Here is a 23,023-nt window from a genome sequence, read left to right on the forward strand (position 1 = left end):
TGGTTTCTTAGTTGCGAGACAGGGAGAAAAAATGGACGATCACAGACCATTCTTTGTAGATTATTATATCAAGGGTTCAGCTTTTGGCTCATCAAAGCTAAATGCCGCAAGACCTATCTAGTTGCTGTGAATTATGCCAAGACGACAATGGAGTGCTTTTTTAATGGTACAATGCATTTCACCTACCAGATAGGGGGAGTCCACGCTGAGAGATGGGGATGTCTTGTGATGTTGGGTGATCAGTATCAATGAAGGGGGTTATTCTGAAAAGAGACAGATTAAAATAAAGCGCTCTTTGCTCGGGATGTGCTGGAAGCAGTTGGGAGGGCTACCCGGAGCGGGCGGCCGCGGCAGCCCCGCGCCGCACTTTTCCCCCTCCGCACAAGAAAATGATCAAGTCAATCATGTGGACATGCTTCATTATTCATTGAACACAATCTTTTACAACGCTCCGTTTACGTGCGGGAGTTTCTTCTACGCTTTGCTTTAAATTTTAAGGTAAGAAAGACAAAGGTAAAAAGGGGGTTTTGGAGGATCCGGGAGGCTCCCGCGAGCCATCAAAGAGGCTCCAAAGTCAGTCCGGAGTAGGTTTTTTTTTTTTATTTCTTTTTAATCATCGCAATGGGGCCTGCGTTTTCCACCGTGATTAAAAAAATACAGTATAATTAAATATCCATAGCAGTGACGTTTGCAAGCAGGGCTGTCAGGGGAAAAGCAGAAAATAATGAAAGGAGCGGAGAAGCCATTGAATGGCGCTATAGAACTTAGCCTGAAGAAAACCCTACGTTTTTCCTCTTTCTCTCTCGTTTCTTTTAAAACCGTTACTTTACAAAAAAGGAGCGGGCGGGCGAGGCGAGGCGAGGCGAGGCGAGGGGAGGCGAGGGGAGCGGAGCGGCGCGGCGCGGAGTGCCGCCGCCCGCCGCCGCGCTGCCCGGGGGCCGCCCGCCCGCCCGCCGTCCCCAGCCCGCACCGACCCTGCCCTTAACTTGCCCAGAAACTTTTTGTTTTAAAGGGTTGCTGCGGAGCAAACTTTGCCGAAGTGACTTTAAACGCGGCCCCCCCCCCTCCCCCCCGTAGGATCCCGGCTAATCGTGGTGTAATTTGTAAACTTCCCCCCTCTCTCTCTTTTTTTTTTTTTTTTTTTTTTAATCAAAGTTAGCTGATGCATACCATGTGTCAAACTTGTGAGATTCAAGTGCCTAAGAGACCTGCCATTTTGTGCTCTAATCGACCTCTTATGAATAGGAGCCGTGCATAATGCTGCGAGGAGCGTTGTGACATTCAAGTAGGCACTAAATGTCAGGCCAGGTCTCAGCCCTTTCGGGGGGAGCGGAGCGCGCCCGGCGGCGCCGCGGGGAGCGGGGAGGCACCTGCCGGCCCGCCGCCGGGGCTTTTGTCAGCGCCCGGAGAAAGTAACAGGTTAAGGAGGAAACTTAAATGGCAATCCCCGGGGGGGGGGGGGGGAGCATCCCCTTCCCGGCGGCGCGCTGTGCGCGGGCGCGGAGGGCCGCGGGGGCGCCGCTGCCTGCGCGGGGCAGCGGCCTCGCTCCCTGCGCGGGGGCTGCGCGGGGCTGCGGTGCCGGGGCGGCGGGAGGGGGCACCGGGCCGGCGGCGGGATTAGCGGGGGGGAGGAAGGAGAGATTCTTTGATGCTGCGTAGGAAAGAATCCAGATTTTAACGCGCCCATCTGTTGCAGTTTTGCAAATAATTAATATATGTGTGTGTGTGTGTGTGTGTGTGTGTGTGTGTGTCGGGGGGGGCAGAGGGGCTGAGGGGAGCGGTGCCGCCTCTGAACTTCCACGCGAAATAAAAGGTGGCGAAGATTTACGCTTTTTTTACGGAGGGTCCGCGGCTCCCGCGGGGCGGCTCGCACGGGCTCCATCCGGAAAGTTAGTTGCCGGCGTCCCCCGCCGCGGCGGCGGGGCCGGGGCCGCCGTCCGCCTGCGCGGAGCCCGGCGCGGGCCGTGGGTGCCGGCGCCGGGGGCGGGCGCGGCGGGGAGGGCTCCGGCCGCTGCCTGCCTGCGCGGCGGGCATTGTTTCGGGGTGCGTGCGGCGGATATGGCCGTGGCTGAGGCAGTGTCGAGGCGGAGGCGCGATTTGTCGGATCCCTTCGTTTTCACTTCAGCCGCCAGCGGGCCGGGGGGCGGCGGGGCCCGGCGCGGAGCGGTGCGCGGTGTCGCTCCGCGGGCGCGGGGCAGGGGCGGGCGCGGGGCGCGGGGCGCGGGGCGCGGGCCCGGCGGGGCGGGCGCGGCTGCCCGGCCGCCCGCGGCTGGAGCGCTCTGCGGGGCTGTGCATTCCCCCCCGCCGCCGCCCCCCCGCCCGTGCAGTTTAAAATAAATCCAACAGGGGCCGTGTTTGCTGAGCTGATTTGACCGGTTGATACAGATAGCAGCGGCGAGCCTCCCCGCTTATGTGGAAAAAGACTATTTTAAGTGTCATAATTAAGTTTAGAAGCCTTGTTTGGGCTCATTCACTGCTCGAAATAAAAAGGACTGGCTGCTTTTAGACCCTTTCTGAAGGGGCTGGCGAAGCGCCTCTGCACGTTCGCTTGGAGAAGAATGTTTTCTTTTCTAGTTTAATATTAGAAACTATATTTTTACTTGTTTAAACCGGATTTGATTATTCCTGTGGAGATTTTTTTTCTCTCCCCCCCTTCCTATCACTCAAATCTTTGTTCATTGTTCATTGACTGTGGAAGGCTGCTTAAATGTACGGAGAGAGGGGGGAGGCCCCCTCGCTGGTTTGATGTTGAAATAGTAAACCTGAATGAGGAGGGTGGCTGGAAAAGTGGACATTGCAGCTTTAATTAACTTCAAGATGCTTCAGCGAGGACCAGAGCGTAGTAGTGACGTTGCCTCATAAATCTGTCCAGTACAGTGCGTTGCATTGAACTATTACAGTATCACCGTCATATTGAATATTCACTACCTATCCGGGAGCAGATTTGCATAATTGGATCTTTTTTAAATGAAACTTGTTTGCAAAAAACCAAACAAAACCAAAAAAAACCAAAAGCCCAAGTGAAAACTGCGGCGATCTGCATGATTATAAAGGGTTCAAACATATCCGAAAAGTAAGTGACCTGCATAAGTACATCAATAGGTTAAGTGCAAATAAGATGAGAAGTGCTTCTGAAAGCTGTACATTCCCTATGTGGTCTCTTGGGTTATTTCTCAATAGCGGGATTTTTTTGTAGCCTCAGGGATTTTAGGTTTTCTGTCTGCTTTCATAACTTTTTCCCTCACAGTTTTTATACAAGGTGAGGCTTTTGTACCGTGCCTGTGTACCTGTAGTGATATTTTTAAAGAAAATAGATTAACAGTTTGTAATTCGTGCTGTTTGAGTTGTATAATTACAGCTACTGTGGAAGGGAAATGTGTATTGCTGTTATGTTTCTGATCATCGAATAGATCATCGCTAAATCCTTCAGAATATTCAAAGATTGTGTGTGTATGTGTTTGTTTACGCTTAAAGATCGACTTAGTTAACTAAGCTGTTACTTCTTAAATCATAGAGACAACTCGGTTTTTAATCTGTGTGTCCCCCCCATTTGACGGAGGATGAAGATGACTGAAGTAATTAAAAATGCCAGAAATTTTTAGAGTGAATTTGTAGATTTTACGTGAAACCCATCCCCTCCTAACCGAGTGGCTGCCTTACAATATCGCAGTTCTGGATCGGGCAGGTTTAGAAGTATTTTGTAAAATCAGATGCTGGTGTTTCAGATGCTGCGAGGACAAAGTTGTGGAGCGAAGGCAGCTGAAAGCGTCGCCTCCTGGGGAAGGGGAGCAGCCATCGGTGGGGCGAGCTGAGCAGAAGTGCAAAGTCTGCGTGCAGCCCAAGCCTTGCCCCGGCTCTCCCCCCCTCGCCGAAGGCTGCTTTAGTTATGATGTCATTCTGATAGTGGAGAGCAAATGTCTCCTGATTCTACCATTAAACGCCTGGCTGATTTGCCTGATAATGATAGCATTGACGTCCTGCTCCTTGACAAATGCAAGCCCTATGAGCCCTATGAATTAACTTTTTTCCCATAGATGGGAGCTAGCTAGCTTTACGACTCATGAATGTAGCAGCACTTCTTTGACAGATTACTTTGAACCTCCTCGTTTCTGCAACAAAAACCCATCCCTAAGTATCACTTCTGCTAGGCTGCTAGTAGACCCCTGTACAGTTTGGGCCTGATTTGCAGAGCTGAGCACTCATCACTTCCACTGACTTCAGATGGAGTTGTGGGTGCTCAGCAGCTTTGAAAATCAGGCCCTGTGTTCAGTCAACAGCTGATGCATTTTTTTGGCTTGTTTGAGGGTTTTTTTGTTATTTTTATTTTTTTTTTTAAGTTAGACAGCTAAAGAGGGCTCTATGATTTCTAGTCATTATAAAAATATTTGTAAATAGCTTGAGATGTTTGTCCTAGTCTGTTCTGTTTCTCCCTTTCTGCTATCCTTTTTTTTTTTTTTAATTTTATATTTAATTCATCTTCTAGTGGATGTGCTGTTAATCTTTGGAAGAAAGGAATCGTACATGAGTTGCTTAAAGTTTTCAGAATGTTGTAGAAAGAAAATGTCTTCAGTTTGGTAACAAGTGCTTAGAGAATTGATTGCTGTTTCAGAACGTGCACTAGAAGCGAGTCTTGGTACAGTTCCTAAACCCTGCAATTGGGTGCACTTTCTCATATCTGCTCTGTCTTCAGATTTGCTTGTGACTTTGAATTTCTATCACTGCAGGTAAATCAGATTTAATATGATTTTTTTTTTTTTAAAGTGCCAGTGGCTTAAACTTTGTTTTCATTTGCTGTTCAAATGATGACAATTAACAACTGCAGATGTAAGAAAGGTTAGTCTCTCTATTACATTTGCAGGGAATGTATCTGAAATATTTGCATGCTGAAGCTGTCTTTTGCAAATGAGTTCTTGAAGATGCAAGTTGCTATGATGGAAATACTGTATTAAAACACTTTTAATAAATTGACTATGACTTTATCAATTGTAAAGAAGAAAAAGGAATTGTTCTACGGGCTTTTCGACTTCTGAACATATTTGAGCTCTAGTACTCAGCAAGTTGTCTGGCACTGTCTTCACTGTAGACTTTTATATAATGAAGAGGCTGATTGTCATATTTTTGTCCATGCTAGAGGCCAATAACCCAACCCATTCATTATCAGAAGAGAGTAGCCTGGAAGTTGCAACATCAGTACCACTGTTTTGCTTGCAGCAATGAAGACAGTGCTGAGATCAGAAATTGTGATCTTCAGTACAGAAAGCTGACACATTAGGTTGTTTACCCACCATGGCAGCCTTAGGTGACCAAAGAGATTTGCATTAGAACAGACATAGAAAATCCACTAGTCCATTAAAATGGGCTGTGCTTATTCCCTGGGAAGCACAAGTTTCATCAAGTGTAGGAAAATCAGTAGAAGTCATTTTTCCAAATGTTGATTTTTGCTTAAAGTTGACTTTGAATTGCACAGGTGTTTTTAGAGTGCCTTGACTAAAAAAAAAAAGGCATTAAAAAAGCGCATGGATTTATATGAACTTTATAAAAAATGGAAAAGAAAGCCACAAATAGATTTATTTTTTTGGTTTGAATGAGGACAATTAAAGCTTTTTAGTATCTACTGATTTAGTGTGTTTTAATAGGATTTGTAAGTAAATTTAAATTTTAATCTCTGAATTTCTCTCAGATACTTGAATAGATGTATATTGGCTCTTCAGAATGCTAGGAGCAGTACGATCTTGAAAAACCATTTTTCTATCCTCTCATTCACACCTTGCATTTTTTGCCTTATTCTTTACCCCATCTTTTTTGAGGCATTTTATGTGTCTGTTTCAGAGGTGCAAGCAATTTGGATTCAGGGAAGGAGAACATAGATGAAAAAATAGAATACAAATTCTTTCTTTTATAGAAACATGAATAAACTTATTTCTGGCAACTGTAGATGGAAATCCAAATTTCTCTAGTGAAGACACTCTGGGCACAGATGTTCGCAAAAGAGGAAAAAAGGATGAGCTACTGAAAGAAAATATGTAAAAGTAAAATAATTCTGAGATGCTTAATTGGATGATCTTAGGGTTATTGTACAGACGTGCAGTTCTAACTTCCAGTTGTGTGGCCGAATACAGAGCATGAACTTTCGTGACCAAGTCACTGATCAGAATCTGACCTTGGACAGAAACAAGTGAAAATTGTAATGATCTGATGCACGTTTGTTGCTTAACGCGAAATAACTGAGTAGCGTCTGCCTAAATCTGAGTGGATCACAATAACTGCTGTGATATTTTCACTCTTATTGGCAGGTTAAGCAACGAAGCCAAGCATGGAGTGAGGGATTTGAAGCATCTTTTCAGAGGTAGCAGAGATCCAGATCAGGAGAGAGTCACGGGAATAGGGTAGCAAAGGGGGATTTGGGTTGCCTCTGCCCAACTGCACCAATGCTGTGACTAAACACGCTCCCAGAGGGAAGATTCTTCCAGTATTCTGAATTTGGCACCTTTCCCTTATATTTAGATTTGCTCTAATTTTCAGGTGCATCTTACTAGATAACCAGATGCATCAAAAAAGCAAAAGAATTATAGAGGAGTAATTATAATTAGCCCAGTTGTCTGTGTTTTTTAAAAATTGTAAGATGGGGCCTTGAAAGTATTTTGAAGTCGCTGTTTTTTAGAGGTCTTAATCTAAATACTCCATGTGAGATTGTTTTCTAAAGAGATGGGTTCATCAGGTCAAGTTGAACTATATTAAAGACAAACAATTTTGTTATAATCTGACTGTCTTTTAAACACAGATGAAGAAAACAGAACTAAAATAGCCTCAGCAGCCTCAGTATCTGATCTTTTCTCCATTGTGCATTGCAGTATTCGAGACTCGTATAACCAAAAGCAAAATTAGGTAATTCCTTACAAGTATTTGTCATGTTATGAAAAAAGCAGTGCTGCCTGTCGTGGTAGGACATTAACAGAGAGTTCTGCAGATAGCAGTGCCGGAAAATAACGCTGATGGCTTGGATAGCACTCCCAGAGCGTGGGGCAAGCAACAAAGCTAGCTTCTTCAAACCAGCTGCTCGTTTTTGACGCATTAGTGTTAAACTGTCCTCCTGTAGGCACCTTGGACTTCCAGAGGGAGCGAGCGCTTGCCGGCAGGGTGGAAGCTGGTGAAGATTGGGCAGGGGTTATCCCAGGTGGGCTACCCACAGCGCAGGGAAAGGCTGCTTGGGAAAAATTGGCCCTGCCGCAGTTTTGTGAACAGGAGAATCAAGAGAGGGGGAGAAAAAGGAGAGTATGAGCTGACTTTCACCCCCGTGGCCTGAGTAGCGGCGCAGGGGAGGTGGGCTGCAGGGGGGCTGCCTGCAGGGGTGCTGCCTGCGGCCCCTGCTCTGGCCCGGGGCAGCCAGGGATGTCCCAGAGAGCCTTCCTTGCCATCAGCCTCAAATGGGTCAGGGTACCATGGTGCAAAGGGATAAATGGCAATCCTGATTCTTCCTTTTATAATAAGCTTGTTTCAGCCTTAATGTGAATTTCGTTAGAGTTTCTTTTTATGTTGTTGGTTTTTTTTTTAACTGTGATAAGCACCGTTAGAAACTTTTCCTCCTTTTTTATGCCTTTGGGATATTCTGCTGCAGTCACTGTGGTTCTTTGTGAGGAGGATGGGAGCCTTGTTGAGCTCATTGATGCTACAAAGGGGTTGCTATCAAGTACCACAGTCTACTCGGTCACAACAGGGCTATGTGTATTGCTTCCTCCGTAGTCCTGGCCCCTGCTGATCTGGGAATTAGCCCTGGTAACCCAAATGATAGCACTGTGCTAGGTTTGCAGGCTGCCCTTACATTTATTTTTCTAAATGATAGCATATTCTATTAACGTCGTTTTATTTCACTCTCATAAGTTGGTCTCCATAGATTTGTGCAGACATTGTTGCCATCAGTCTTGTCACTGGAGTATCAATGGTAGATATAGATAGATATAAATAGGTCCCTTTAATCTAAAATTTAGAAAAGCATGGGTAAATAGAAAACTCAAGCAGAATTACTTCATGCAAAGGATAATAAACATATGGAAAAAATTACCAGCAAGGAAAGGATAAATGAGTTCAAGGGAAGCCTAGGTTTGTTTCTTAAGAAAGAGCATGTGAGAGCTAGGGTGAAGAAAGCGAGGAGGTGTAAAGCCAGGTTTCTATTAACAAAGGCTAACATGGTGGGCTGGATGTTAATTTCCTAACATTTCTTTTGATAGCTCCACATGGATGGTTACATTTTATTTTCATGTGTGTTTATTAACATTGGCTCTCTAGATCTACACATGGTTTTTCTTCAGGGGTCCACAGAAATATTAAAACATAGGGCAGTGCAAAATTTGGGGTTTGATTTGGGTTTTATTTGAGGGAGTGATGTGACAGTGAAACGTCGATCAAGTGAATTAGGGAAAAATCTTGCCTTCTCTGGTGTTAGTTTATAATTGACAGGAGAAGCAGAAACTGCCTTCTACTCTAGTGGCCAGGGATTTTTGATAGGTGTTTGCCCTGGTTCAACCATGTGAGTGCTGGAACAGTTCTGAAAGAACCCTGCGTGTAGACAAGCTCTCTTTGGTTGTGTTTTGTTTTTTGTTTTTTTTTTTTTTTTATTATTATTTCTCAAGGGTTTGCATGAACGTTTTCATGGGTTTCAGACTGTGCAATGACTTCTAAGGTTTTTGAATGTCGAGGGATGACTTGATGTTGGAAGGCAACACTAGTTTTGAAATCACTGCTACAAGTAGCTTTTCATTGAACCTTTGTTTTGTTGGAATATATCCCAACATTTTTGAGGAAGATGATGGGTCTCTCTTCTCAGAGGAAAGTGCATAAAGGTTAGCAACATTTTGCTTGATTTTGATGTGATTTCTAGGATCCAATTCTGGTCCTCTTATTTCAGTTGCGGTAGGACTCAGTAGGTAAAACTTCCCTTCCATACCAGGTGAGTCTCGTGTGATTCCTAGTTTCACTATAAATACATTGTGTAACTCCACTGTTCGTAAACTCAGTGCAAAGCCTGATGTTCTCACAAAGCGATCCTGATTATACTTTTTCTTGTTTCATTATTTCAAGTACAAAAAGAAATCCAACCTGTTGAGTTTAAAAAATGCAAAGGTTATAGGCTACCCAAAATTGAAATGTATAATAAAATGACTATTTATTACCTTTTTAAGGGATCTCTTCTTCATTGATTCATTGGGATTTTGCCATAGGAGCATAATTCCTCTTAGGGCTAATAAAATAACTAGTAGAAGATAACCCAGCATCTTTATTAGTACCATAATACCAGCTAACAAAACTCTCCTGCTCTAACTACTCCCTTCTTTGGATTTTACCATAAAATTTCTTCTAAAATAGCTCAGATATTTTAAAATATTCTTGATTGCTTTAAAGAACAGATGTTCAAGTATCTTTCTTTTACTTGAATACACAAAGCTGTATGCATGTGTATGTGATAAATGGACATGCTGTTAGGTAAATGAGCAGTAGGAAATCCACAACCACTTCTGGATTACAGTTTCAATCTACTGCTTGTTTTGGTAGTGTCTTTGGCATGCTAGGTGCTTTCCAAATATAGAAGTATAGTTTCTGGCCAGAACTAGAGGGAATTTTCTTATTGCAGTTGAAAAATGCCAGTTCATTAGTTTGTATCAACATGCTTCATCTTCGAAGGATTTCTCGGGTCCACAATTGAATTTCTGCTCAAAATGAAAGAGTTGCATCTCTTCATTATGGACTGGTGATTATGAAATGCACCTGGGTCACTGGAGAGCTGGATTCAGGTCGTTCCTCTCATATCTGATTTGAATCAGCTTCTTCAAGTCAAGTTTCTCACATCCCAGGTGAGTGCTCTAATAACCACACTTTGGCTCCTCCAGGGTGAGTCTTTTTAAGTTCCTGCTCCAAGCTCTTCCAATTTAAATAATCATTTAATTATTCAGTGGGTCAGAGGAGGACTGACTCTTGGCTTGGGCACTCAAGTGTGATGTGAGAGACTGGGTCCAACTTGATTCTGTTGTAGAATCCTGCACCCTGTGAGTATCATGCCGTGAGAGTATTCATGTTCTTAATGTTGTCTTGCCGGCTCTTCCTTTTGAAAAGTTGCAAAAGGTATCACTTTAGTCCCAGTGGGGAATAAGAGGAAATTCTGAAATCTTCAAGGTATTTGTGATATGGGAAAATTGTTCCTTACTCAGCTTTATACCTTGCTCATGAAATTCAGAATCCAGTGATTATAAAAGTCAGCTGGTGATGGGGCACATCTTGACAATCCAAAGAATTTTCATCTTGAAATGGAGTTTTGTTGCCATTCTTTTGTTCAGTGGATTATGTGTTTGAACGGAACTGATTAACTGATTCCATGTACCCCTGAGCACCAAGTGTCTAGCTGTAGGAGATGCAACGGGTACAGGGTTAGACCCTTCCACTGCAAGCACCTTGGACCTGTGTACGGTGCAGAGCTTGCGGATGGCACTCTATCTGGTAGCACCATGAGGTGGAGAGAAATGCTGCATAAATGCCAACAAATGCCTTAGAGATGCAAGGGATACTGCATTGTTAAGTGCTCCTCCCCTCATGAAGAAACTGATGCGAGATATAGAAGACCTATGGAACTGGCAGGTTTTCCTATTGTGATTTCTTAAAAAGGAGAGGAAAAAAAAAAAAGTCTTAATCCGTAGAAGGGGGATCTGTGAAGGGAGGAAACCCTTCTTTCCTTAGAGATAGAAATACTCATTTTGATAGCTTCTGTCTCCTCTGTCTTTCATTCTTAACTTCTCTGGCAGCACAACTCTGGCAGATCCCATGCTGTATTGGTTGGTTCCCCTTCTGGCTGCTCTGCAACAGTGATGGATGAGAGCCAAGGGAATAAATATAGCTCTGACTCCCAGTAGTAACCCCCTGCCAGACTTCCACATCGAAACCTGGGAGGTCACAGGGGAGAGAGGGAATGGGTGATACAGAGTTTGGGCAGGCTCAGATCTGGCTCCTCCAGCAGAGAGGGTGTTTCTGTTTTCCCGGAGGAGGGGAAAAGGTGCTGCAGGAGCCACTGTTGCCTTCGTTTCCATGCAGAACTGAAGGGATCTGTAGATATATTTCAAAAGTGGTTACTATTGGCTGTGCAGTTTCCATGTGAGTTTATTAAATGTGAACATTTTTTATATATAAAAATAACTTCACCATTTTGTTATTTCCTTTTACGTATTTCACTCCGGTTGGAAAAATGAAATCAATCTAGTCAGCTTTTCATCAGTTTCTCTTTGGCTGTCATGCAGTTGCACAATGCTGCAGTGCTTGGCTAGCAAAAATGTTTACAACGAAAAATTGTTTTCAATGGGATTAAAAAAAGAATCATGGAAACATTTTTATTGGCCTTCAGTTTTTTTGCAACTTTGATTTTTGCAAGACCTAAACTACATCAATGGTGTTTCTCTAATTAGATCTTAAAAATTATACTGTGTTTTTTATATATACTTGTAAGGTATAGATAAGATACTACCCTCTTTCATCACAGTACAAAAAATGCTAGCCAGACTATTTCTTAGGAGTGGGTTCAAAGTCCACGGAAACCCATGAGCACCTTGCAGTTGACTTTCAAAGGTTTGAGGTCAGACCCTTAACTTGCATGTAAATAACCTGTTGTAGTTGGGTTAAACTATCTTAATCATTTAGAACTGGTCTGAGGTGATCTCTGATCTAGTGATGCTGTGAGATTTCTTCCTACAGCTGAGGTGGATTTGGGGATATGTCTGCAACGCTTACATACCTTCACTGCCGCTGGCACTCATAGAAATTTTACACATGAAGAATGTATAAAATCAGATCCTTGGTAGGTTAACCATAATAAAATCCTAGGAGTAAAATATTGGGTGACGGTTACCCTTTGCATGAAAACTCTTAAATTCTTTCTAAAAAGGTGTTTGTGATGAGTTTTGCTTTACAGTATAAGTGGCAAAGAGCTGTTCTGGGGCTGGCTCAAATTTGTGGCTATTGATGGCTGCTTTACGAATACAGACTTGGGCAGTCTGAGGAGGCGTTGCACCTCTCCGGGGGGCTTCTGCTACTAATGGCAGAGGGGTCTTAGACAAGCACTCAGAGCTTCCCTCCCTCTCCCGTTTTGCACGCTGCCTGACTTTCTACCTTCATTCAGTGTCACTCAGTTGCCACCATGAACCTATCATGTAGATGAGAAATGGGGACCCTCGGGTACCCTTTGAAAAGTGAAAGCCTTTCTCTTAGAGAATCATGAATTTCACAGGGCCTAAGCTTGCAAATACTTTTTCAGTGCTTTTATGATCAACATTCACCACTGAGTTCACTAATTGAGGACCTTAATGAATGTTGTAATGACTGGGTCCATAGTTGTCAGTGATTCAGTATCTTGTTTTCAGGTGTGAGCTGGATGAGTCAAATTTAGCTTGCTTCCAGTTGAAGTCATCATCACACAAGCAAAAAAAAAATTATACTGCTTTATAAATGTGATATCCCAGCCTCTTTCAAACACCAACTGTTGATTGGCTACTTCATGTGTCAGGATACTAACTCATTGACTTCACACTATTAACCTTTTACTTACCGAATACAACTTTTTCAGTGAATTCACATCCACCATTAAGTTAGACATAACTTGCATTTGATGACATAACTTCTCTTGTGGAAAGAAACAAATTGTCATGCAGACTTCTTCTGTGACATTGGGAAAGGTATTGCAATTTATGATATACATTTTTAATAAAAACAGCTGGATTTGAAAACTGTTTACACATGTATAGTCTGTAATGTAACACAGTTTTCATTGCTTTGTAGCTGGTAGGAACATTTAAAGTAGATTTGATGCCTCTAAAAACAGTCTGGCTAGTCCATATTCTTCAACTGCATGAGATTTGTTCATGTACCTTTTTCAGAAGATAGCGATGTTTTTAATCAGACAGGGACTATTTTTCTGGGTATGCTTTGCTTTGACGAGGTTTTCTGTTGGGAGACTGGGCTTTTGAAGACGTGTTTCATATATTTGAATCAAATAAAATATTACCTATCAGAGGGAAAGACCCTCTTTTTTTATGTTGCTCCGTTACAAATACAGATTTACAAATAAGTCCTCAGACACTTTTTATTGTTGCTTGTTGTTATGACACATCATATATCTTTTACTAATTGTATTTTTATTCTTGGTTTAATTATTTATTCTGGAGCAAATGTTTTATTATTTTTAAAAAAAGGTACAATTTTGTGGTTTCTGATTTGTTCATGAAAATACCCTTGAATTTCTTTTTTTTTTTTTAATGTGCCAATAATCTCTCCACCTTTCTTTCTGATGCTGGAGCTGAACAAAATAGAGCAAACCAAAGATAAGTTAAAGGAGAAGCACTGGCTTTCAGCACGCTTCCAGCTACATGTATATGTACCAGAGCAGGAGTCTGACTACAAAAAATTTTCTCAGGGTCTCTCTGTGGGTTGCCACAGTGCTACGGAAACATGTTGTCAGGAGAAACAGGGCTGGCAGATAAAGCGAGGAGGAGTATTGCACATGCCTTTTCAAGCTGGATTTGAAGACAACTTTTCCTCCTTTCAGAATTTCCTCTTATTTGAAATGGGAACTCGGTTAAAAAATGAAGGAGGGGGAGCTTCTTGAACTGTTTCCATCCTCTGTGAGGATGTGTGTCTGTGTTTTTTCGTACAGGTCTGTTCAGAAGGCATCATCTGTGTAAAATGGAAGTTAGCTTCATTAAATTGAATGTTCTGCTAGGCTTGGAAGCCATTTGTACCTTGTTCTGGGTCCTAGGTGTTTCTCATCCACCTACTTGCAGAGTGAATTTAGTCCTCTCCAGTTACTTCCATTTAGGATTTACCCCCTGTTGAGATTATTATTTAGTACTAGGACAGCTTTTATATGTTGAGTAGGGATCATTTATTTCTATAGAAATAAGAGGACTTAACAGCAGTGCACAATCAATATGCAAAACCTTACTAAGATAATTTGTATTTAAATGTGAACAACATTAATTCTAAACAATCTTCAACCCTTATTTAGTCCAATCATTGCTGGACATCTAGGTGAAGAAGGCTCTTCTAACTTATTAGTTTATTATCAACGATATTGCCAACACTTAAACCCTTCGATTAGGTAACCCACATACCTATTGTTCTATTAGGGCTTGCTGCTCTACGGTTGAAGTCCATACTGAAACACCTATTGCCTGGGCACAGGTGACCCATCCTTCTATAAGCAGGTGTATGCAGAGTTTGGCTAGGGCACAAGAAGAACGTCAATAATAATTACTGAATAATACTTTAGTATTTTATAGGATGCTCATGTCTGTCTTAACTGTGTGATATGAAGGTACCTATACAAGGAATAAATATGCTTATCTCTGAGAAATTGATATGACAAGAATCAGAGAACTTTAAAATAGTCTCATCTTTTTATTATGTTCAATACTTTTGTTTCTGTGGTTTACAGGTTTAAATTTTCTAAGGAAGGCTGTATGTTAACAAAAGTTTCTGTAGCTTTTAGGAATTCTTTAGTGTTTGGGGGGATGATTGTATGTTCCTTCAGCTGTGAATAGTTTGTGGTTCTTTATCATTTGTTTCGTGAGCCCTCTTTGAGATTTTTAGAAATGTGATGTTCACATACATGTAAAGAATGTCAATTCAAACTGTTCAGTGCAAAAGCTTACTGGTATAGCATTACGACTCCACCTATGCTGCTTCAGTGATCTTACACTGGGGATTTCTGTAGTAGCGTTTGATCCTGAATTAGTGTGGAACCAGTGGTATTGAAACATGTGCTTAGTTGTTTTGCTAAAACTGTATGTCAAGTGTTAAAGCATGTACTTAAGTCTGTGCTGAATCAGGTCCTCTGAAGTTAGGATAGGCCAAAGCAGTGGAAAATTCTGGTCACAATTCTGTTAGTTTAGAAGTTAGGTGTTGGTGTTTTGAAAAGCTGCAATGACACATACTACCTCTTTTTTAAAAAAGAAATCTCTGTTGCTCTCATCAGTAATCCATATGATTTCAAAAGTCATGTGTGGTCTCGTAATTGTTTTTTAAGTTGGCTGGAATAGTAGTTCTTAAATGTGGTTCGAAGGACGATATGCTTTTCATACTTTAGAATAGCTGTGGTCTTGAATTACGTTTAGAAAAAGATGTATTAAATACAAACAAATACAGTGTTCATGTAAATGTTAATTAAGCTCATGTCACAGAACCTTGCTTCTTTGTGAAGAGCAGGAAAGCTCTTCTCGTTTTCTTGTTCTTTCCACCAAGACTTGTCTGGCTCCGTTCCACCATCTCCTTTCCATAACAAAACTACTTCAGACACCCAAAGCAACAGGGCCATTCCCATTGCCCATGACCACTCTTGGCTCTGAAGCTAACGAAGCTGGGTCTCTGAAGCAGGTCCTGTGAGGGTAGCCTGGCTGGGCCCTCACCGGCTATGGGAGAGGAAGCGTGGAAAGCAGAGGACTTGTAAGATACCACCACACACAGGTGCTGAAGACAGCAAATATGTGTAGCAAGTGGCCAGGACTTAGGCAGGAGCTTTGAGTACCAGTGCTCACTCCCATGATGATGAGGTAGAACATCAGGGATGTAGGGGTTGCAGACCATGGAAGGTCCAACTTGGAGGCCCAAGTGAGGAAGGGGAAGGTGGAGAAAGGATGGGAGAAAAGTCTTTTATTGTATCCCAGGAGAATGCTATCCTCTATGCATTCAGATCAGAGCAGTCCACAGCTATATAAAATAGCTCTTACGCTCTCACAGGTTGTTCTGAACTAATATTTGCTGTTTTAATTTTCTTTGCAGACCCTGATATCAAAGTCACTGCTCTTTCCCTTCTTGTTGGAACTCCTGGTAAAATAAGAGATCTATACCAAATATTGAAGAATTAAGCCTAACAGAATGAAAAATTAACATGCTAAATATCCTATGTAATGATATAAACAAGGTGCCATGTCATTCTGCCCACCAAAGGCTAAGAGCCCTCTTTTGTCCAAAACCAGATTATGTTTTCATCTCTCTAATGGTACTATTAACAAATTCATATTGGAAGCCAGGACCTTATTTGTGATGCTGCTTCTCCTTTGGGGCTGATATTGAAGCACAGGCACAGTATAAAACTTCAGGAAGAAGGCAAATATCAGATAGTTTTAGCCTGGGATTAGCAGTTAGGACTCTTGAGTGTCATCTGAACATTGATTATTTGTCAGATAATGCAATTACCTTTAATGGAGGGCACTGCTCAGGAGTTACATAGTTTAACTAGCACGTTTGGTTTTTATGCACTGTACCATGTTCGCAGTCACAGTGGAAACATGAGTGACATTTGACACTCAGTTGCGGTAATACTTTTCCAAAGCCGCTGCATATCGCAACACTGACAAAACCCATAAAATGCCTGTTCTGCACTCCTTGCTACCAAGTCTTGTTTACGCTCTCCCTGAGAGGTGGAGGCTGCAGAAGAGAGTGGTGTTGGAGGATGGTGTCGCACGTTGTGTGCCTGTCAGTGAGCTGACACACTTGCTATTGACTGTGACATGTCACTTACATGAAACCATGCAGTGCTACTGCAGCTTGGGGCACAGCATAGGTTATGCAGCAAATTGCAGTCCGTTTTCATCTGTGTGACAGACCCACCAAGAGAAGCCAGAATCTGAGTAAACCCCCAGATTTCAGGGTTTCTGCTCTCCCATTAAAAGCAAGGAAGAAGAGAAAGATGTGCCAAAGACAGTTTGAAATAAAACAGACAAGAATCCTGTGCTTGGGTGAACCCTGATAATAACAGGGAGGACTAGACTGTCTCCTTATTGAAGTGCATAAGGAGTGATTAAGTAAAATTCTTGTCTGTTTTCCCTATTGGCTTATAGTCTAACAAGAAATCTTGGCTCTATTCAATCATGGGGACCTTTACCAGTGAGTTCACTGGAACCAACGTTTCATCTTCAGAAAGGAGCTGAAGAATTGTCAGCTTTGCTCCCCCCATGGACTGTGTGCTGATTTGTGCTCCTCACGGACATAGCATCAGTTGTTCCTGTGATATCCCGAGAAAACTTTCCCTACTCAAAAAGCCTAAGGCTGGTAGACTGACGTACTTTTTTCTTCAGTGGCACAACCTGGCAATGAAAAATGCCTCTGAATTTCAGGTGATCAGGCAAGCCCTAGGACACCCTCTAATGCTCTTCTAGGTAGCCCTGCTGTCAGTTCTGGCTTGGCCATACCTGGATTTGTGTAGTGTCCCTCATGTTATCATCTGCAGACAGAACAGTTCCTGACTCTTCATGGTAGCGGTCAGAGATGCCATATTGACTAAATGCTCTGCTATCACAGCGATAGCCATAATGTAAATGCTCCATCACACAGAAATGCAAATTTGATTAAATATCTGAACTTGGTTTATTCATGATCAGGCAGTATTTGGCTCAGGCTTATTTTAGAATCATAGGATCATTTAGGTTGGAAAAGACCTGTAAGATCATCAAGTCCAACTGTTAACCTAGCACTGCCAAGTCCACCACTAAACCATGTCCATAGACTTTGTTTCAGACTGTGAGTATCAAAGGGATAGCCTTGACTTCAGTGATACTGGAATCTCGTAAACTGTATTTGCATGTTCCATCCTGGAAGGGGCTTCTGAAATTGTGACTCAGTTTCCACTACCAAAGGCTAAGGTCTTCCAAGAATGGCTGCTTTACATAGGGAATTTAAGCCCTTTATCTGAACTTTTCCTTTATTTAAACAAACAAACTCAAACTCTGAGGAGTTCAGCTAAGGCTGAGCCTCCGAAACTGCCCTAAGAATTTTGATTGGAAACATGCAGTGGGTTCCAGTTGGTAACTGGGTTTTGAATCTGAGCAATGGATGCTAGTTTACTTTGACTGTTACTGATGGTACAACCAGAAGTAACAGATTGGAGTAGAAACCGAAAGGGAGAGGTGAAAGTCCTAACGCAGATCCTCTCCAGCACACCTCAGAAATCCCAGGCTTCTGCCTTGTGCCATCTGTAAGACTGGAAGAAATGTTTACCTTTTAACAGGAAATTAAACAGCACAGTCACGTTAAAAGAAAATCAAATCTACAAAATATATTTGGGTATTTATGTGTGTAAGTTCTCAGAGAATTTTAGTAATTACGTGTATGGTTTTGAAATCCCAAGGATGTCCAGCAGTGGCAAAGCATGTGGATAAACGCTGCTGTGGTGCATGCAGATAATTCATATTTTCATAGGACTTGATAGTCAGCATGGGAGTAATCTCAGGCTTGGCTAATGAAAGTGGCTGCACCTGGTTGAGATTCTGCTGGAGGCTTTACTCTGTCAAAGATACTTATGTCTGGGTGCTTCCTACTTTATAAACCTCAGCCCCTTCTTGTGCCCTTAGGCTTAGTTGTGGTGAAGAGCTGAAAAACTTGAGATCATCACTGTTTTGGCAAAAGCTGGCTGTGCATAAATGAGTATCTCTGAAGGCTGCTCCTGCGTGCGAGCTTATTTGGTTATTTGAAAATGTTTTTGACTCTGATAGCTAAATCATTGCCTCATACTTTGTATGTTCTGTATATGTTTTATAGATAACAGTATAGCTTTACATTTTTATTTTTAACCTCTGCCTGCATTAATCTGGTAGCTACCATAATGACAGATAAATTGAACGTTGATTCCATGAAAGAAAGTTGTCCTTTTGTGAAAAGATTCTAAAGTCACGTATTTCATCAGTGCAACCTGGTGGAGCACCATGCACACTGTACAAATGAAAATGTGCTCTCCTCAGCTGTCAGTGCAGTATGCTGAAAAATGAGCATATGAAGGCAATTTGAGTGTTGAACCTTCTTTAATTCAACACATCATTTGGTTTCAAAATAGTTAAGTAAATTGTATTAAATAATTGTAAACATTCCAAATAGTCATCCAAAACAAATCGTATTTTGCATAATCGTAACTTAGGAACAAAATAATTGAAATATAAATCAAGGAAGAGTAGGAAAAAAAAAGATTGGTAAACAATGACAGTACACTTAAAGTTGCTCACATACTTATCCTTAGTAGATATTTGACAAAATTTTTGTGGTTATTTAAAATACCATGTAAAATTTCAGAACAGTGTAGGTTAAAAATACTTAATATATTTTTATTGCTACATCCCTTTGAATATTTAGTTTCCGAAACTTGAAAGCTGTGTGCAGTATGACTTTTGCAGTGCAGAAGGCTTTTCATTCTGCAAAGTGCCTAGAAATTCATTATGTGATCAGTTATATAAATAGGCTTATTGTTTAGAAAGTGTCTAAAACGAAGTCTGTCCTTTAGCCATTTCTTCCTCTTATTAAATTTTTAAAGACGCATATTTCAAAACCAAACAAACCAGTTCCAAAGGGGTCTAATTTTCTTCTGTTTCTCCCAAAATGTACAGTATGTTCTAACAATTTAGCCTCCAGTTAGGCTAGTGGGGAGTCTTTCATTAGAAAGCACACTGTAGCAAAGCGTGTATTTTTTGTTAAGAAACAGTGAATGATACAATAATTGTAAAGGACATCTACAGTGTAACGACAGTTACGTGTTTTTCAAAGCAAAATGCAAACAATAGGTAGAAGAAAGTAAAATCAATAAAAGGACATTGTATGAATATATCTGGTCCATTAGTTACAGGGAAATCTATTCTGTTCAAGCTGAAATCACATTCAGCTTATGAGGTGGATAAATAAAAACGTTAGGTCCCAGTTATGTAGTTCTTTCTCCTTTTGAGCTTAATGGCAACTTTGGATGAAATGGGACATCAGGATTAAAGCCCGAATTAATCATTGTGCAGCATAATTTTCATCACCCTCGCTTCCAGATAGTTTATTTCCACTGAGTAAAATTCATTGAAGACTGCTTTCATTGTATGCTTAGTTACAGTTCCTGTGTTATAGGGGGGAAAAAAAAAGTCACGAGTATTCTTCAGTTGTGAAATGGGAGCGTGTGTGCACCTGTTTTGTACCTGAAAAAGTGTGCTGGAAGTTTGCTTATTTAACTTCAGTTCTTCCTTCCTTCCTTCCTCCTGTTAAAAATGTTGTGTGGTTTGGACAGAAAGGTATTGTGAGAGACTGCATGTCTGTGGTTCCCCCAAACCCTAAAATTTACAAGGGACAACTGATTTCCTCACTAGAATTTCTGATCCCTGTGTGCCAATTGTTGGCTGATTAAGGTCAATGATAGCACTTATTCAGTACTTTTATTGACTTGGGTCATGTGATAGAAGTGATTGATTTAAGCATAGGATTGCTAATTTTCTATTGTAGCCGTTTCTTCTATAGAGCCAGGTTTTACATTACCAGGAGTTATTTATACTGTATTTAAAAGCAATTCATTTTTTGCCTTACAGGTAGCGGTGCCATTGCGTACATTCAGAATTACCTATTTCACTTGTGGGAGAGTGTTTTTGCCAATGTCAGAGGTACCCTTTGTTTCCAGAGATCTTTGGATAGGCTGAGATTTCGAATAGCAGATAATAACATGCAGTGTGTATTATTGATGTTGTCTTAATTGTCTTATTGACAACTCACTTGCACTTGAAGAGGCATGCTAATATCAGACATTTTATGAGATTGTATATATTTTCATGACTGGAAGCCATAGCTACAAAATGATTTAAAAAGCACACAACTATTACTCATTAAAACATGTAGAATTTTTTAAATGTATTTTTGGGTCCACATTCTGCGTCGTCATGGTTTGGTTTTGTTAATCCAGTCTCCCCACCCTTATTTTTCCTTTACTAGACCCTAATTAAGGAATGCATCAATATTTAGCGTGGAATTGGCTCCAAAGCAAAGTGCCATGCACCACCACCATTACCTGAAAAAAATAGCTTATAGGAATAGAAAATTATAAGCCTGGAAGATATAGGAAGATGCTCATATAAAGGGAAAATATAAGCTATTTGCCTCTCCAGTGGAAGGAGGGGGTGTAGAAGAGAGCATACGTTACATGCAGCTTAAAATGATAAAAAACTAGTTATGCATATACTAATTGTGATATTCATTTGTGGTGAAGTAGGTTCATTAAGATGTTGGAATAGTTTAGTTACTGTTGGTCTCTTCTAAAGACCTGTGAATTAACTTGTGACATTGTTAAAATTTAAAATCAATAAAAATAAAACTACAGTATGTATCAGCATGAACTGACAGATGTAGACAAGTATTAAGGAAAATCTCTTGCTGAGAATGATTAGCCTGAAGTATTCTATATATGAATGATGCAAACATATTTTAGATTTCTCCTTTAGAAAACCTTCAGTTTGGACATATGGGCCTCTTCATGTGTCTGTTGGGGTGAAAGGACCAGTTGCTGACATTACTTCTGTCAACATTGTCTTCTGGGTGCCGGTTTTTCCTGTTGCTCCTAAAGACTCCATTGGGGACTGTTTGTTTCCAATCCTGTTTGAAGCGTGAACCCCTGTGTTCCTTATCGCTGTGAAACACGTAAAGGCAGAATTTAATGTAAACTCTGCACGTCCTTTCCACCCCTTCTTTTTCTGCTAATGTTACTGTGGCGGATTTGCTTGTGGATGTTCAAAGGAAGGAGATGTTTTTCAGGTTGACTTTCTCTTCCTCCTAATGTAATAACCTGTTATCTTGGAGAAACTTGGGATTCTACCCAGGGGGTGAATAATCCAGTTCTGATCACTGATACTGCACATTTTCCTTCAGATTTTTTTTTTCCTGAGATACTGAAGTGATTGTGAAGGACCATAAATACATTCTGCAAAATACTTTTTAAAAATTGGCAATTATTTGTACCTGTCTTCCAGCTCACTTCAGCCTGTTTTGCATTGCTTTTGCACTTATGCTTTGTCATGCATCTTGAGGCCGAAGAACTTGGAATTCTCTATTCTAAATGGGCCTCTGTGATCAGGTGCTTTGGTAAGGATCTTAGTGACCTTCTAAATTTTTGCCACATTTATACCACTTCAATTTCACCGTAATAAATCAGGACACGATCTGACTCCTCATGTTTCTCTAAGGGGGCAAATGAGAAAATTTTACATCATATGTAAAATATAGTGTTAAATTGTTTTTATATGCTGGAGCGCCCTTTTAGATAAATAATCTAGATTTGGGGGCAAATTCTGTCTGGTAGAATGTCCCACGGTTGCCAAAACACTCGTACCAGCTGGCTCTAAAGCATCTGAATCCAAAGGTTTCAGCATTGATCTCTAGGTTCTTGTACCACTTTTTTCTCCCTGTGGTTCCACCCCCCCACCCCCCCCCCCCCCCCACCCCCCCCCCGAGGAAAAAGAGCTGTTGCTGGAGGGAAGGGAGAATGGCGAAGATGCCCTATAAACCCAAGCTGCAGTTCTGGGTGCACAGTACCCACAGAAGTAGCTTCCAGTAGGCAGTGGCGTTGAGTATCTCAGAAGTGACCTCTGCATACCATTATCCTGCATTGCGAGTGTGTGGATTGGCCATATCTGAGGATCTTGTGCTTGATTTCTAAAATAGATCAAGTAGTGTGTGCCTGGAGCAAAATGTGTCCATCTGTGAAATATGAGCTTGAATGACCATAGTATCAGGAAAAAAATGGATGACACCTGAAAATTAAATTTGTTGATAAAGCACTGGACAGAGCTGTGTTCCTGATTCTTTTCCTGACTTTCAACATGACCTTGGGAAATTCATTAGAAGGTGATTTTAACAGGTGCTGAACACCTCTTGCTACTAATGAGTTTTGTGGGTGCAATCGGGGCACTTGTCACCTCGGAAGATCAAGCAGTGCTTGCATCTCTGCCTGCCAAGTGGGTAAAAAGATTTTTACAGCCTTTAAGAAACATTATGATATTTATTGATGAAAAGTAATAAAGATGCCTTTGTTTTAATAATTTTGCTTAGCAAAAATGAAGAGGACCAGGTCTGGCTGAATGAGTGTAGATGGGGGAGTATCTTGCCGTATGTTTGCAGGGTGGTAACTTTGGCTCGTGTGGAAGAAATGCCCTTGCACCAGGCGAGGGGCCCATCTCACCCTTCTGCTTGATGCTGGCAGCACGAGGTGCTGGTTAGG

General features: G+C 41.5%; 1 protein-coding gene across 5 annotated transcripts in view; it reads left to right on the plus strand.

Moving 5' to 3' along the window:
* Positions 1-349: 349 nt before the first annotated feature.
* ZNF536 (zinc finger protein 536) overlaps positions 350-23,023 on the plus strand; it is a 354,285-nt gene continuing 331,611 nt past the window's right edge. For 2 of the 5 annotated variants that reach the window (XM_087740366.1, XM_087740370.1), the window contains exon 1: positions 9,954-10,037. The gene's annotated coding sequence lies outside the window, so the exon portion shown is untranslated. Of the gene's footprint in view, positions 499-1,362; positions 1,420-9,953; positions 10,038-20,369; positions 20,421-23,023 lie in introns of those variants that run through there. The other 3 variants (XM_087740367.1, XM_087740365.1, XM_087740368.1) reach the window with 3 other exon arrangements.

This window comes from Nipponia nippon, unplaced genomic scaffold (assembly GCF_047370975.1).
Source record: "Nipponia nippon isolate SJK-2023a ecotype South Korea unplaced genomic scaffold, ASM4737097v1 scaffold_7, whole genome shotgun sequence".
Taxonomy (NCBI): Eukaryota; Metazoa; Chordata; class Aves; order Pelecaniformes; family Threskiornithidae; genus Nipponia; species Nipponia nippon.